Source organism: Rhinoderma darwinii, chromosome 5 (genome assembly GCF_050947455.1).
Source record: "Rhinoderma darwinii isolate aRhiDar2 chromosome 5, aRhiDar2.hap1, whole genome shotgun sequence".
NCBI lineage: Eukaryota > Metazoa > Chordata > Amphibia > Anura > Rhinodermatidae > Rhinoderma > Rhinoderma darwinii.
Window position 1 is genome coordinate 189,389,205 of NC_134691.1, and position 14,450 is coordinate 189,403,654.

The window sequence follows — 14,450 nt, forward strand, 5'->3', positions numbered from 1 at the left end:
GGACAGTAAATTAAAAACACATTAAAAAAACTTCATGTTACATTTTAAGGACTAGAACGTGTTATACGTCCGTGTGACGGCCGTTAAAACAACAGCCGTCACACGGACCTATATAATTCAATGGGGCCGTTCACACAGCCGTTGTTTCAACGGACCGTGTGAAGGGTCCGTGAGAAAATAGGACGTATGCTATTTTTTCACGCATCCCTCCATAGACTCTAGTCTATGGGTGATACGTGATAACGTGTCCCGCTTCACAGAGCACAGATACACCTCGGACGTGAAAAACTGCAGTTTTTCATGTCCGAGATACGCAATGCTATTGTGTGAATCTGGCCTAATAACATAATTTTTTTTTTAGAACTGATATTTGATGCAGTTAAAATTGCAGGAAAAATTCTCTTAGGTTATGTTTCCACACAGAGGATACACTGCAGAATTTCTGCAACGGAAATAAATCTGTTACAGAAATTCGCAGCATGTTGCATTTTTTTTCCGCCACAGTTTTAGCTGTGGATTTAGCGCTGATTTAACATTGATTATAGCCAAGTATGTGTGCTCCTGCGGATTTCCAGCAGTTTTTACTGCGTCAACGCTGTAAAAACCACAACAAAACAAATTTGGTGCGGAATTTATGCTCCTCATTGAAATCTATTGCCTAAACAAGCAGCATCTTCGTACAGCACCCACAGCATAAATTGACATGCTGGGGAATTGAAAGTGGTACCGCAGATCACCTTCCGCACATTTCTTCATATTTTTTTAGCATCATGTGTCTGAGATTTGCTAAATCGTATTTACTTTGCTGCTACTGTAAATGCTGTGTAATTTCCACACAGAATTCCGTTGCGGAAATTCTGCAGCGTTTATGCTACATGGGTACCCAGTCTTATAGTAAGTTCACACACAGCGTTTTTGGGAAAGCAGTGTTTTGAGCCAAAGCCAGAAGTGGATCCTTCCTTTATGCTTCCCATTCCTTTTTTAATCCATTTCTGTCTTTGGCTCAAAAAACTGCATTAAAAAAAACTGCACCAAAAACGGAAGTTTTTCCAAAAAATGCTGTGTGTGAAACCACTGAAAGGGGTTGTACCACTCTTAAAGTCCTATTAGGGCATATGGACATCATAGAAAGGGTTAACTATAAGCCAGAACAGAGAGCTGCTCTGAATGAGCAGACTGGCAGACTTGAGCCATCCTTGCATTCATTTGAAAGGCCACCATGTATTACTACATTACCCCTGCAGCGCCCGTTGCAGGGGAAATTCCTGCCTGGCAGGGGTGCTGGGAGCAGGATCTGGGAAGATCAACTGATCGTCTGAGGGGGTCACATTCTGATAGAGATAAGGCAACCCCTTAATGTACAAAACAGGATGATAGAGGTAAAACCTAGTTTAGTATCAAATACAAACATTATTACAATACATTTAAGTGGGTAATCCAGGTTTTTTTGGACAACATTTTATTTAAAGTGGCTCTGTCACCACATTATAAGTGCCTTATCTCCTACACAATCTGATCGGCGCTGTAATGTAGATAACAACAGTGTTTTTTATTTTGAAAAACAATCATTTTTGAGAAAGTTATGAGCAATTTTAGATTTCTGCTTATTAGTGGGACTTAATCACACAGCACAACGTGATCTCGCGAGATCACGCAGTTCTGTGATTAAGTCCCACACAAACTTAACCGAAGTGTCGGGAGTGTGAATAGACATCGCGTCCTCGCTGGAGGTGATGTCTATTCACTCTCAAGCCACTTCAGTAAAGTTAATGTGGGTGTATGTGACAGCACAGCGAGATCTTGTTGTGCTAAGTTCAAATGGACATGAATGGAGAGAAGTGTATGACGCTGATTGGTCAGCGTCATACACTTCTCTTTACAATGCCCACTTGGTCAAAAGTTAAAAAACGCCCAGTTGGGCATTAAGAAACTAATTGCAAAAATCAAAAATTGCTCAAAAATGATAAGTTTTTGTTATTTTTAATTTTTTTTCCACTAAAAAAACATAAATATGATCAATACAACATAGGTTATGCTATGCTTTGAAATAAGAAGACTTGCCCCGAAAAATGCGTAATAAGATTCCCCCAAAAAATAATATTCTTCTTGTTGCATATGTAAAATTAAAAATGCATTAAAATCCTTTAAAAAAAACTACCAAAATAGAAGTATATTGTGCAACAATGACACAAAATATTCCGTCTGGCGTATATAAACATCATTCGCAGCTAGATGGCACTGAAATCTTCTGGAAACAATTTAATAATATGAACTATGTGCCTATTTTTCGGAAAGGAGCTTCTCAAATCTGGACTCTTTGTTTGATATACATACAACGATATCATTTTCAAGTTCAAGGCGATTTCTTGCTTTTGTTTTGATGGCAATCATAGAAAATTATTTTGCACAAATACGAGGTTGCAGATTGTATAAAAAAAAAATGTAAGAGCTTCTTTTGCAAGATCGGGGTATTCTTGCATTCTTTTTACCCAAAACTGGTCTACACCCTGGACTTCTATTCTACTTTTTAGCTGTATACTGCCTCTATTCTCCTGTCCTCTGCCTCTATTCTGCTATCTATACTCTGCTGTTTTGAAAGATATTCGTGGCCGCGATACTACTGCACACACCATAGTCAGCACCGTTAGGGTATGTTCACACACCCTATTTACGGACATAATTCGGGCGTTTTACGCCTCGAATTACGTCCAAAAATACGGCTCGTAAAAAGACGCCCCCGTCAAAGAAGTGCATGTCACTTCTTGGGGCGTAATTGGAGCAGTTTTTCATTGACTCCATTGAAAAACAGCTCCAATTACGTCCGTAATTGACGCCGCGAAAAACGCGGGTACGAACAATTACGTCTGAAATTCAGGAGCTGTTTTCGCCTGAAAAAAGCTCCGTAATTTCAGGCATAATGGACGTTGGCGTGTGAACATACCCTTAATGATGGTGCTGCTGACTGATTCAAAACACTACCAAGAGGAGGAAGGGCGCATGGAGGTCACATGAAGATATGATAAGTTTAATAGCTCTTGCACACTGGATGGCGGAATGGACCTGTCATCATTGGCCCAACCGTGTGCCAGCTAGTTTAATTGGCGCTCGCCTGCGCTTAGTGACGTGGTGGAGAGGGTGGGCTCAAGGTATCCTGCTGCTGTGCATCGCTGAGGCTCGACTATGGCCGCTGATGGTGGGTCATGTGACCCAAACCGTCCTTCAGCAGCCATATCCAGACCGCAGCGCCACACAGCATATCGGTGAGTGGCTCACGACCCCCTGGATGTTTTCACACAATATGGGAAACACTGGCCTAATAGTTTGCATGTCAGTGATACACCGACAGGCAATAATGATTTTGAATACTACGTTTTCTAAATCATTGTATTAGCGATCAAATGATTGCTGCTTCTAGTCCCCTAAAGGCACATTTTTTTAAATTAAATTGAATAAAATTTTATGAAAAATTCTCCCCAAAAAATTAAACCAACCTCTTTTTTTAAAATTTGGTATCACCACAATCTTAACGACCGGCAGAATAAAGTTAACATATTATTCATACCGCACGGCGCATCGTGTAAAAAAGAACAAAAAAAAAAAACACAACCCAAAAAACTATGATGAATTAGCTTTTTTGACCACTACACACCCCGCAAATTTTTTTTATAAAAGTTAAATACTAGATTATATCTGTCCTAAAATGGTGCCAGTAAAAAGCTACGTTGACAGCAAAATGAAAAACGTGGAATGCGGCACAATAAAATCTTTTTTTTCCCCCTAAGGCCTCATGCACACAACCTTAGTTTTTGTTCGTGTGCTATCCACAATTTTGCGGATTGCACATGGACCCAATAACTTCTATGGCCCCATGCACACGACCATGATGTTCATGGACCCGTGCGGGGGCCACGAATCCAGCCCGCAAAAACTCAGGACAAGTCTTTACTGTCTGAATTTGCGGCTTCACAAACCGGTGACATTATTTTTTTGTTGTGGATCTGAGAATACGCCTCACAGAATAAAGTTATCATGGTATTTATACTGCATGGTTCATGGTGTACAAAACTCCCTGTAGAAAACAATTGCAGAATAAAAGTTTTTTTAAATTCTCCCCAAAAAAGATTAATAACAGTTAATCAATAAATTATATGTACCTTAAAATCACGCCAAATACAAACTACAACTAGTCCTGAAAAAATAAGCCCTTATACAGTTTGTCAACGAAAAATTAAAAAAGTTATAGCTCTTGGAATTCGTAGATTAAAAGATGTAAAAAAATTGCTTGGTCCTGGTGGCCCAAAATAGGCTGGTAATTAAAGAGGAAGTGTACTTTCAGAAAAGTTTTGATATGTTTTAGCGGTATATCAGAAATTTTGATCAGTGGGGGTCTGGGTGCTGAGACCATCACTGAAACGCAGGTACGGAAGCTTCGGCTGTAATCGTTTCGCCTCATAGGGTGAAGAAGGGCTTCATAGGAGGTTCTATGTGAGACTGCCTTCAGGCTGATGAGGAGAGCCAATCAGTCAAAAGTGCAGAGTGCTCAGCTGAGTGGTTCTGCACTTTCGTTTTAGCGATGTGGGGGTCTCAGCATCCGGACCCTCATCGATCAAAACTTCTGACATATCGAAAGTTTTCTGTAAGTAGAGTTACTCTTTAAAAGCTATGGAAACCTTTGATGCTATTTTTTTTTTTAATGTAATTTTTGGATATTAAGCACTGTGCATGGAAGCTACAGACCGACGTTGTCAACTGAATCCATCATTGAGCTGGTCTGACGGTCTTGGCTGACAGTGGCTCATGTGGCAAATGTAAGCCTAAGGCCTCATGCACATGGCCACAGTTTCATACGCGGGCCGTCCGCAATCACGGACCGTGCACACAGAAGATGTGCATTCATTTCAATGGGCCCGGACCGCAATTACGGACCGTAAAAAGACTTGTCCGCAATTGTGGACCCCACACGGTTCGTGTAAACCACGGTCGTGTGCATGGGCCCATAGAAATGAATGGGTCTGCAATTGCTAACGCAAAAACACGTTTGTGTGCATAAGGCCTTATACTGATAAAATCTAAGTTGATCAACTTAGATTTTATTTGTATTAGGGTTGGATTTTATCAGTGTTAGGGCTTATTACCACGACCGAGTGAAAACTCAGATGTTAAAAACTGACGTTATTCATGTCCGAGTTGCACCCGTGCGGGACACGTTTTCACGGATCCCTCATAGACTGAAGTCTATTGAGGGACCCGTGAAACTGGAAGAAAATAGGACATGTTCTATTCTTCAATGGACCATTTACACGGTCCGTTAAAACGGCCCCATTGAAATACATGCATCCGTGTTACGGCCATTGTTTTAACGGCCGTCACACGAATGTATACAGCGTTGGTGTGAGTAAACCCCTTACGGTTCGATGAGATGTCAGAAACACATAGGAGTCGCGGTCAGCCAAGATCGTCAGACCAACCCACTGACGGATTCAGCTAACAATGTCGTTCTGCATCTTCTATGTACAGTGGATACGAATGGAAACGAAGCCAAATTTTTAATAAAAGTATATTACAAAAGTGCTTAGTATTCCAAAATACACATATTACATAAAAAAGCTACCAAATGTTTCCATAGTCTTTGAGGGGTTAAACTGCTATTTTTTTTTATTAGATATGCTGTGTTTTAGAAAGCTGCAGCATGTCCCATTTTGTTCTGGTCTTTCCCAATTGACTGCGGTTTGATGCGGATTTTCTGCAGCATTGCAGTTTTTACATGTGGTACCCTGACACTATATGCACACGCTACGGAATTTGGTGCAAAAAATCTGTATCAAAACGGCAATAGTGCATTTTTTTAAGCGTTTTCAGGTATGGTTTTCACATTGTGATGCGGAAATAGGAGCAGGTTTATTCTGCGGATTGTGGTGCATTTTTTATAAACTAGTCAGATACAATTCGCAAGCGTAAACGCAAGATAAATTTACATGCTGTGGATTTTAAAATCCGCACTGCAGGTAAATTTACGTGGGGTGAAAAATTTTGCAACATGTAGATGAGATTACTTGAATTCTCATTTACTTAGCTGGTACTGCATTGCGCCTGCGGAAAATTCCCAAGTAATATGCATCGTGTGCATTTGGCCTGAGACTTCACGTCATGCACACATTGCAAATTTGGACCGTACAGTTTGTGTTTTTTAATAGTTGCTGTTTTAGGAATACTTTGCATGTTTTACATGTGGTACACGGAGGCTTCATCCACACATCGCAGATTTGGTCCGAATAGATTTAAAAATTAATAGTTGCCGTTTTACGAATACTTCTACAAAAAAAAAAAAAACATAAATACAGCTGCCTTTTACACTTTTTGTGGGTTGATTTTAGTCCGTAGTGTCGGACTACAACCTTCAATCTGCTCCTTAGTCATTTTATTTACTTTAAAGTATTGCATGTATATACAAATTGGTTAACTGCATAAAATAAAACATTGCAAGAAAGTTGGAATAATAAATAATACCCATTTTATAGCGATACCGTCACTGCCTTTCCACGGTCATCATTTACTGGAATGATTTGAGAAATGAGTCACTCACATTCCAGAGCCAAGAACATTATCTTCTCAAACTTACATACAACAGCCATCTCAGGAAATAGCTTGTTTCCTTATTTTCAGGATGTCCTTTTGTAAATACAAATGATTTGTATTAATTTTTCTGCCACTGATAAACAGTTGCATCATCACTTTATAGTTCATTTGAATATTGTTATATAACTTATTAATAATAATAGGGCAGCTGCTTGTTGCTACAGTTAGCCGACTTCTATATAGTACTTTCTGTAATGTTTTAAAAGGGAATATATCATCAAGAAAGGACCTATAGTTTAAAGAGGCTCTGTCACCAGATTTTGCAACCCCTATCTGCTATTGCAGCAGATAGGCGCTGCAATGTAGATTACAGTAACGTTTCTATTTTTAAAAAACGAGCAGTTTTGGCCAAGTTATGACCATTTTTGTAGTTATGCAAATGAGGCTTGCAAAAGTACAACTGGGCGTGTATTATGTGCGTACATCGGGGCGTTTTTAATACTTTCACTAGCTGGGCGCTCTGAAGAGAAGTAACATCCACTTCTCTTCAGAACGCCCAGCTTCTGACAGTGCAGATCTGTGACGTCACTCACAGGTCCTGCATCGTGACGGCCACATCGGCACCAGAGGCTACAGTTGATTCTGCAGCAGTATCAGCGTTTGCAGGTAAGTCGATCTTACCTGCAAACGCTGATACTGCTGCAGAATCAACTGTAGCCTCGAACTTTGTATAGACTTTGCATAGACTGTGATTTGACTAGCTGCCTCTCCGCTACGGCGAAGCGCCCTAGTGGGTCCACATACCCCTAGATCATGACATCATCTCTTCCCACTTCCCCAAGTATCATCTCTCCATTCACTATCCCTCAGGTATAATTTTCCCCGCAGGTGTCATCTCTCCCCCTCCCTCTAGGCATAATCGCACTCACCTCCCCCAGGTATACATTTTTTTGTGTATTCCTAAAAATTGCCGCAATCAGATACTAAAACTGAACGTATAACTGAAAAAAGTAACACTTTCGCTTTAAACATATGTTAATTTGAGTAAATTCCGTAGTCAAGTTTTTGGGGTGCAATATTATATAGTACTGTGTGTCTAAGCATTATTTACACCGTTCAGCCATAATATCCAAACCACTCGCCTAACAAAAACCAGTACATGATAAGCATTTAAGCTGGCTATATACATTCGATGTATGCAGGGCCGGCCTTAGGGGTGTTCCGACCTATGCCATTGCACAGGGCGCATCACCCCAGCAGGTGGAAGGGGGTGCTGCGCTGGCTCCCTTCCCCTGATTGTTTCAGAAGTGTCCGGGCCCGGCGACTCAGCAGCCACCTTTCCGCAATAGGCGCTTCTTCACTCAGTGGCGTCGCTACCGCTGTAGCAGCCATTGCGGCTGCTAGCAGCGACACCAGGCATGAGGGTGCCGTGCCCGTGCCATCCATCGGGACCGGGGACGAGACCCCCCATGGTCGACGGCGCCGCTATATGGACGAAGACATCAGGGGCAACTCTTGAAGTGGAATCCCAGTCCACAGCGTTGCAGACTCTGACATTTTGCTGTTAGTGGGTGTTGATGGACTTCAAGTGGTTTCCACCTGACCTCCAATTGGAATTAATAGGAGGCAGAAAATACCTGCGGTGCTAGTTTGGTGCTCTTTTGCACCAAACGTCTTTTGCATTAGCTTCAACGGCTTAAAAAAAAAACGAAAAAAAAAAAAACAAAAAACAAAAAAACCGTCATATAACGCTGTCAATCTTGAAGCAGATTTTTCTTTTGCCTTAGGCTGGGTTCACACGACCTATTTTCAGACGTAAACGAGGCGTAATATGCCTCGTTTTACGTCTGAAAATAGGGCTACAATACGTCGGCAAACATCTGCCCATTCATTTGAATGGGTTTGCCGACGTACTGTGCAGACGACCTGTTATTTACGCGTCGTCGTTTGACAGCGGTCAAACGACGACGCGTAAAAATACAGCCTCGTCAAAAGAAGTGCAGGACACTTCTTTGGACGTTTTTGGAGCTGTTTTCTCATAGACTCCAATGAAAACTCCAAAAACGGACGTAAAAAACGCCGCGAAAAACGCCACGAAAAATGCGAGTTGGTCAAAAAACTTCTGAAAAGCAGGGTCTGTTTTTGCACATACCCTTACAAAAAACGCTGTGTGAACATACCCTCAGGGTATGTTCACACGCTTAACAAAAAACAGAGCTGTTTTCAAGGAAATTTGTTTTTTAAGCAACTAGCGGTTTTTGTGACTTTTTTACGGCCGTCTATAGAGTCAATGAAAAACGGCTCCAAAAATGGTTCAAAAAGTGACATGCACTTATTTTTACGAGGTGTTTTTTTAGGCGGCCGTATTAGAAACGCCCTGTGGGAACAGAACGCCATATCTCCCATTGAAATCAAAGGGCAGATGTTTTCGAGGCGTTCTGCTTCCAAACCTTTAGCTGTTTTTCAGGCTGTTTACGGGCTGAAAAACTGTTGAAAATAGCCTGTGTGAACATACCCTACGAGTGTAGTGCTTGTTTTTAGCAGTTTTCTGTCTTTCTCAAAACAATTTTTGATAGGGGTGCCCTGAGGAAATTTTATTTTTCTAGTGGTGCCTCGAGTCTGAAAAGGTTGGAAAACTCTGTGATAGGCTACAGGATCACTCCACACAAGGATCCCGTCGTGGAGCAGCTGAGTTCCTCGCGGGAACAGGGCCTAGGTGAGTACAATTTTTTTGGGTTGGTGGGCACTGTCTCCAAGTGAGAGGTGGGGGGGCTGTATGGCACGATCTACAAGGGGAAGGTGGGGGGCTGTATGGCACAGTCTTCAAGGAGGAGGTGGGGGATTATGGCACTGTCTACAGGGAGGCTGTATGGCACAATCTACAGGGGGCACTATCTACAAGGGGGGCTGTGTGTGGCAGAGAGGGGAGGGAGGCATTATACTGTGTGGGGGCCACAAAGCGGACATTATACTGTGTAGGGGCACTACAGGGGGCATAATACTGTGTGGGCACAATTAGAAGACAAAATACCGTGTCCTTGAAGGGGTTATAATATATTCTATTATTAAATATTATTATACTCTATGGGGCACTATACTTTTTTTATGGGGCATTTTTTTTATGATGCGGGTGGGGCGCCAAAAGATGGCCCTGGATGTATGTTGGGAAAAAACAACTGATTTCGGGAGGCACGGCCAACCATCTAATGTGAATGGCAGAGTTACAACTCTCCCCTGACATCTGCTGTTTGGGGAGAGAAGGGTCGGACATGTTGAATTTCAACATGCCCAATTCTTTTGTTCGATAGTAGATAAGCTACTGCAGGAGGAGTTTGACAGCGGCTTTCTCCCTTCTACCTAATGAAAACACATGCACCCTCGACTGAGTGTGCATGGGAGAGTCAGGAGGAATAGTTATCTAAAGTGTATCTCTAGTGAAAAGAAAAACTTTACAGTGCTCTTACATTCTCTTGTAAGATGTGAAGGTGCGTGTGGCCTGGACCTTGAATGGAGTGGACGCTTCTATGGGGAGCTCCTTACCAAGAAGCTAAATCCACCTACATCCAGCCCTATTTGCGCCACATCTGAAAACTAAACTACTTTGCTCTGCTCTTGCCTCTCTACACCATGCAAAGCATTTTAAGGGTATATTGGATTTTTCCGAGAGAGCCTACCTGGCTACCGAATACTCTGCGTTTCCTGACAGGGCTCTCCCAACAGGGATGGCGGGACAAACAGAGACTTCATCCAAGCGATCAGCCGGGCTAGCAACTCTGTGTTAACGGCAGCTATCCTTTGGCTTCTCCACCTCCTGGACGCCACTACACTCTTGAGGCAAGCAGCACACACCACAGCCATGGTCACGGCCGCCATCTTGCCTGCTAGAACATCCTCCAGGGAGAGCGCCACTCAGCCCTTGACTTCTTCAGTTCCTGGCCCATTTTGATTTTGGACTTCCATAAGGCCTGATCCGTCCAGCACTACTGAATATCCCGGATACAACGCCCTGTCTGACCCCCCATAGGCCCTCCTGTGTTTTTCTGGTTCTCTTCCCGCAAGGAGGGTTCTCCCCCAGTGATCTCTCCTCCTGGGGTCCCACCAGCCAGGAGCACAGCCCTGATATATATATTGTTTTCCGCCTGTCCACATGACTGCATACGTTAACCCCTTAATATTTTACTGCTGCTAGAGACCTGCTCTTGAAGGGGCATAGGCCCAATGTTTTGAGGACAGGCATTTATCCAGCCCGTCTCCCTGTGATTTATGCATGTGTAAAGGGAAGAGTTCTATGTATCTATATACGTGTATATGGAGGTGTGTATTCACACATATGCCCATGGGGAAATGCCCCAGGTAACTAGATAAGACGGTTGGCTCTAGCCAGCAGCATTGTCTTGTTTACAATCTGGGAGGAGCAGAGGATCTACTTTGATCCTCTTGTCTCCTACCCTCTGGGGGGGGGGCAATAAACAGTGGACGCATCCTATGATGCATTGCCACATCACAGGAGGTTCCCACAGCCTGCCCCCCCCCCTGTATGTGCAGGAGTTTGGCACAGTGATGTCATACAGGAGTGCATGCAATAAGCTTCAATAGCCGAGTGCAATCATGAGACCTACACTCCCCCCCCCTCCCACCTGAGGAGACCTGCACATCAGCCCCCACCTGAGGAGAAGCTGGATACCATCTAAGCAGGCCTGTTGAACTCATTCCAAAACAGGCTCCAGCACAAAAAAAAAACATTGAAGCCACTAATAAGCTTCAAGCAGCCCAAGTATCATTCCTAACCCTTCCTTATACCTGTAATGCTCTGAAGAAGTCACATGGTGACAAAATGCGTCAGCGCACACAACATACGTCTGACATCACATGCCCGGGATCCAGGCCATGGTTGCTTTCATACCGCTCACTATGCTGCTTCATATGCTGCCTAATAGGTGATAATATTTAGATTATTTATCTCCCAATATACCAGTTGCTGGGACATTACTACCTTTTTTTTTTTACCTCTGTTTGACACCGGAGGCACTCCACGGTGGTGAGCCACTCCGCCTGTCACGGGTGTAACGCTTATCGGACATCTTTACATTGGATTTAAACCCATAAAGTAAGATCTCCTCTGCTTGAATGCATCAACTTTGCTATAACGAGGATCTCTGGTCTACTGAGCCTAGTCACCTCGGCAGAGCGGCAGGATTCAAAGTAAAAATAGATAGATAAATACATTAAAAAAAAAAAAATTACAAAAAAGTGTTTTTTCACATTTTTTGGTGATTTGTCTGTTCAGAATAAAAATGAAAAAAACACTGAATTAATTAAAGTAATCTAGAAAATGAAAGCCTCAGAAGTCTTGTAAAAAAAAAAACAAAGTAAAATAGTTGTGATATTTAAAGCGGTTCCAAAGAGATCATTTAAAGAAGTGCATATCAGAAATGGAAAATTTAACCTGGACACGGGGGCATCAATGACCCTTGGTCATGAAAGGGTTAATTTTTTGGGGGGTTATGGGTGCTCTAGTCAAAATTTTGCATGCACGTGGTTTACCTTTCTGCCTATTTTCTCCAGGTTTTCTACAGGAGACTCACTTCTCACACTCTAATATTTTTTTGATAGACGTTATTACAAGGCTTTCCTACCAACTTCCGACCGCACGTTCAGTTACTGAACAAATTATTGACTCCCAGATATCATATTCTATCAGGTTATCATGCTAATCAACGATTAACAGCAGCCACACTTTATGCTCCAAACTCCTCTCCCGCAAACCCTTTTTGATAACATTTTTTTAAAGTTATATTATTTTAGGGGGAAATTTTAATACATTTCTAAATTTCCAATTAGACAGGCACTCCTCTAGTATTCTTACACCACAGGCCCCAAGGTCCTTGGTTAGACGTATGAAGCAATTTACCTTAATTGAACAATGGAGGCAGGATCATCTGCTAGACAGGGAATATTCTTTTACTCTGTACCTCATGATAGTTTCATCCATATAGACTATTTTTTACTTACTCTCCAATTATTCTCTTGCTGCCAATTATCGAAGAATTATCCTTGCCCATGGTCAGATCATTCTATTCATATGATCTCCTTATTCCTCACCACAGGCGTCCCTCTGGAAGCTCAGTGACGCTTTGCTCTCTGATCCCCATATTTTCCCTTCATTGCAATCTCACTTGAATAAATATATTTACATAATTACCCTCCCTGAAACCTCACGTCACTCTATTTGGTGGCTCGTTAGTGATTAGAGGACATCTGATCCAAAAATGGGCTCAGTTCATAAGAAATAGCAACATGTTGGATATATTGCAAATTTAGACTGGATAGGAAGTTTCAATTAAATCCCTCAGACTTCCTAAAACTTTAATTATCACAGGCCAAAGCCTCTATAATGCATGTTCAAGAATTTTGAATGCATAGGCTAGAGGCAAACCAACATACCAAAATAATAATTCTGATTTCCCCCCAGGTCAAACACTAACTACTTTGCAATGGTGGCTGGATCACCACCTTACTGACTTCCATCTCACTCGAAATGGTAAAATGAAAGCGTACCTAACTTTTCAGGAGACTTTTCAGAATAAGCTGTCATACGTGTGTACATGAGGAATAACACTATTTCTGGCCATTATATGACTTGTATGTGGCATTATTTAGCAGTTTTCTATAGCGAATTCTCAGAGCTAGTGGGCGGAGCCTAACGGCTATCATGTCTTCTATAAATTGCACACATAGAAGAGGAGAATCCTGCTCTCCTATCGCTATCTATCATATGTATATAAAAGAGGTAGCAGAATGGAAGAGATTATACAGCCTTAAAGAGGCTCTGTCACCAGATTTTGCAACCCCTATCTGCTATTGCAGCAGATCGGCGCTGCAATGTAGATTACAGTAACGTTTTTATTTTTAAAAAACGAGCATTTTTGGCCAAGTTATGACCATTTTTGTAGTTATGCAAATGAGGCTTGCAAAAGTCCAAGTGGGTGTGTTTAAAAGTAAAAGTCCAAGTGGGCGTGTATTATGTGCGTACATCGGGGCGTTTTTAATACTTTTACTAGCTGGGTGCTCTGAAGAGAAGCATCATCCACTTCTCTTCAGAACGCCCAGCTTCTGCCTGATCACTGCTGTGACGTCACTCACAGGTCCTGCATCGTGTCGGCCACATCGGCACCAGAGGCTACATTTGCTACATCTTACCTGCAAACGCTGATGCTGCTGCAGAATCAACTGTAGCCTCTGGTGCCGATGTGGCCGACACGATGCAGGACCTGTGAGTGACGTCACAGATCTGCACTGTTAGAAGCTGGGCGTTCTGAAGAGAAGTGGATGATGCTTCTCTTCAGAGCGCCCAGCTAGTAAAAGTATTAAAAACGCCCCGATGTACGCACATAATACACGCCCACTTGGACTTTTACTTTTAAACACACCCACTTGGACTTTTGCAAGCCTCATTTGCATAACTACAAAAATGGTCATAACTTGGCCAAAAATGCTCGTTTTTTAAAAATAAAAACGTTACTGTAATCTACATTGCAGCGCCTATCTGCTGCAATAGCAGATAGGGGTTGCAAAATCTGGTGACAGAGCCTCTTTAATGAGTAGTGAATCTGAGAATCCAGCACGGATGTGAGATTTACATCCTACCTGCAGCATCTCTGTTTTTCTCTCTGCTCTTTCTTCCTCCCCCTGCTCACTTCTTACCCTCTTCAGAGCTTACATGCAGCGTTGCTTAGTCACACACTCTCTCTCTGCTCCCTCCTTCTGCTCCCCCCGCCCTCCATAGAAATGCATAGCCGGCAGTGAAGAGACACCCCCCCCCCCCCACCTTCTGCAGCCCGTCAATTCTGCTCTGTAACCAGGGTTGGCCAATG